Below are 3,665 nucleotides of genomic sequence, written 5' to 3'. Positions count from 1 at the left end.
ATGGTCAGAGAAAGAAGGTTTTACTTTTTTATTTATTTATTTATTTTGAGATGATGTCTCACTATGTTGCTGGAAAAAAAGCTTTTAAATTGAGGATTTTAAAGGGTATTCAGATTTCCATCTGCACAACCACTCTGCGGGGTAGGTTTTATACAAATGAGGAAACAGACATGCAGAGAAACTAAGAAACTTGTTCAGGGTCATGGAGCAAGCTACTAAGTGGCCAACTTGGTTTTAGGCCGAGTTTGCTTTCTTCCTCAAGGCCGGCTGGCCACGTGGGATGCAAGGTTGACCACAGTGAGGGACCCCACACAGGGGAGAAGACAGGGCTGTGGCAAATCCGGGAGGAGCAGCCCTTAGTGAGGCGGCTGGCAGGTGAGGCGGCCGGCAGGTGAGAGCCCAGGCTGGGCTGCAGTTTGGCGCTGCGCTTCAGTCCTGGGGAGGCCCCGAGTGGAGCGGTAGTAACATGACGCTCTCAGGTGAGACTGACCAGGCCTCCAACGCCTGCTCCTCCACTCCCCAGCCAGATGACCTTGGGAAATGTCCTTATCATCTCTGAGCTTCAATAGCGTCGATGTTCTTCATTTGTACTGGGGACCGGTTCAGCCTTGCACAACCGCCATGAGGATATAAAAGGAGATACCGCCCAGGGTCTGGAATTGTGGCTGGGACGCTGAAGTCACCTGGTAAATGTTTGCACATCCTTCTTCTTCCTCAAAGGAGGCCGGGCAGGGCCTCCAATCTAGGAGGCATGGGGGGTGCTGGGCAGTTATCAGAAGAAGGACAAATCCAGGGGCTGACAATAAGAACCAGAGCATGCGCTGAGAGAGGGAGGCTCAGTCTGAGGGATAAGCTGGATGCCTGGTTATCAGCGTCAGGGACCGGACCAGTGCTGGACAACAGATACCACGGGCTGCAAGTTGAATCCCAGAGAGTTGGGGTCAAGGCTGTCACATCCTCCTGCTTCGGATCAGAATGAATCCTAGGACCTGTGCAGGAGTCTAAGTGGCTGAGCTGTGAGGCTGGGTGGGCTCCAACACCCAGGGTGTCAGCTGGGTGGCCCTGGGCCCAGGCTTCCTCTTGGCAGGGCCTCTCTCCTCAGTGCACGGACGTGCTGTTCTGGCAGCCTGCAGAGAAATGACAACTGCTTTGACCAGAGGGCTAAGTGAGGGTGCCATGCCTGCAAGACACGTCACCTTAGACCGGTTCCTCTGGGACCATCTCCTCTCCTGTTTGATTGAACTTTGACCTGTCCTCTGGAGAGAGAGTTTTCAACACAATTCATTAATTTAGAGATACAATTATATCAAAGTGGCTGGGCACAGTGGCTCATGCCTTAATCCTAGTGCTTTGGGAGACTGAGGCGGGAGGACAGATTTCAGCTGGGAGTTCGAGAGCGGCCTGGGCAACAAAAATAAAAAATAAGCTGGGGATTGTGGCACATACCTACAGTCCCAGCTGCTTGGGAAGCTACGGTCGGGGGATCCCGTGAGCCCAGGAGTTTGAGGCTATAGCGAGCTCTGATTGCAGCACTGCACTCCAGCCTGGACCACAGAGTGAGACCCTGTCTCAAAAACGAAAACAAAAAACAGAAAAAAAGTCACATGAAAGTAAAGTGCGTGCCTGCAATTACCTTCAGAAGGGAGCTGAATGTAACCTCAGAGTTACCTGGTAACCACTGTAGAACAGACAGGGCCAGGGCCAGCCCCAGCAAGCGGGGCCTCTCCTCCTGACCTCCCCAGCCCTTCTCTTCACTCCTCTGAGCAAAGTCAGCTTCCGGGAGGGAAGCTGATATTAGTCCTCTGGATCCTGGTGGAATCTCCCAGGGAAGCCAGCACTTTAGCATCAACATTTGTGACCAGCATAATTGTAGAGGCACCACTCATCTAACGACCAGCAGCAGAAGTGCCATCCAGAGGCTGTGATCAGAGCTCTGTCTCTAAGAGTCACTGATAGTTTCCCAGAAAGGAAGGTCAGAGATGAAAGAGCACAGAGTGATAATGGCGCAGATCTGGACCTCGAGGTCCGGCGGGGTTGCGGGTGATCCTACTGCACTCCCACTGTCTTAAAATTATTGACTTTCTTGTTCATCATTTGCAGAAGCCAAACTCCACATCTTGTAAACTCCTGTGAACCCAGACTTAACACAGAAGCAACAAATGTTAACAGGCTACAGGCAAGTGGAATTAACATTGGGCAGAGATTTTAGTGTGGAGATTCCATAAAGAACTAAAACTACCATTTGAACTAAAACTACCAGCAATCTGACTCTTGGGTATCTACCCAGAGGAAAAGAAGTCATTAAACAAATAAGATACTTGCACAGACATGTTTATAGAGCACAATTCGCAATTGCAAAATCGTGGAACCAACCCAAATGCCCATTAATGAACGAGTGGATAAAGAAACTGTGGTGTATATACGTATGATGGAATACTACTCAGCCATAAAAAGGAACGAATTAACGGCATTTGCAGGCATGTGGATCAGATTGGAGACTATTATTCTAAGTGACGTAACTCAGGAATGGAAAATCAAACACTGTATGTTCTCACAGACATGTGGGAGCTAAGCTATGAGGACACAAAGGCATAAGGATGATACACTGGACTTTGGGGACCTGAGGGGAAGGGTGGGACGGAGGCGAGGGAGAAAAGACCACAAATAGGGTGCAGTGTTTACCCCTCGGGTGATGGGTGCACCAAAATCTCACAAATCACCACTGAAGAACTTAGTCATGTAACCAAACACCATCTGTTCCCCAATAACCTATGGAAAAAAAAACAAAACAAAAAACCACTGGGCAGAGTTTTGGGCCCCTGCCCATTATTCTTGCATTCAGTCATATTAAGCCACCAGGAAATCTTTGCCCACAGAATCAGAGAACATAGGGCTGGACAAACCTTGGAGACCATTTGGTTAAATGAGCGAACTGCTTAAGACCATAGTAAAGTTACTCCATCCATTCAGAGCTTACTAATGGAGCGTGCTGGGCACGGTGCTAGTTGCTGAGTAAACCGTGATAACAGCATAGGCCGCTGGCAGATCTAGAGCAAAACCTCACTTCTACTGACCCTTGGTCTTTTCTTGTTCATACCTCATGGGAAGGGCAGTGACACCTCTCAGGGGTCTATCTAATATGTTTTGCAAGAATAATTTTTTTTTTTTTCTAGATGGAGTCTCACTCTGTCGCCCAGGCTGGAGAGCGGTGACATGATCTCGGCTCACTGCAACCTGTGTCCTGCCTCAGCCTCCCAAGTAGCTGGGATTACAGGCATGCACCGCCATGCCCAGCTAATTTTTTGTATTTTTAGTAGAGATGGGGTTTCACCATGATGGCCAAGCTGGTTTCAAACTCCTGATCTCAAGTGATCCGCCCACCTCGGCCCCCCCAGAAATGCTGGGATTACAGGCGTGAGTCACCGCGCTTGGCCTGCTTTGCAGGAACAATTTAAAAAGATTCTCAGGGCAGGAAAACCACTTTCGCCTGTTGTGAGTGAAATGGCTGGGAAGAACCCAGGAAAGGAAAGAGAAGAAGGTTGGAAAAGTTAGGAAGTCTTTGAGGCAGGGATCAGAAGACTTAGATGCTCCAGGAGCCCGGCAGATATGCATAAGTGAGCAGACATGTTTAGTGACCACAACAGGGGTGCCTTGCAGGGATGGGA

The sequence above is a fragment of the Symphalangus syndactylus genome, chromosome 19 (assembly GCF_028878055.3).
Source record: "Symphalangus syndactylus isolate Jambi chromosome 19, NHGRI_mSymSyn1-v2.1_pri, whole genome shotgun sequence".
In the NCBI taxonomy this organism is placed as follows: domain Eukaryota; kingdom Metazoa; phylum Chordata; class Mammalia; order Primates; family Hylobatidae; genus Symphalangus; species Symphalangus syndactylus.
The sequence above is the reverse complement of the archived record's forward strand: the minus strand, read 5'-3'. Positions refer to the sequence as shown.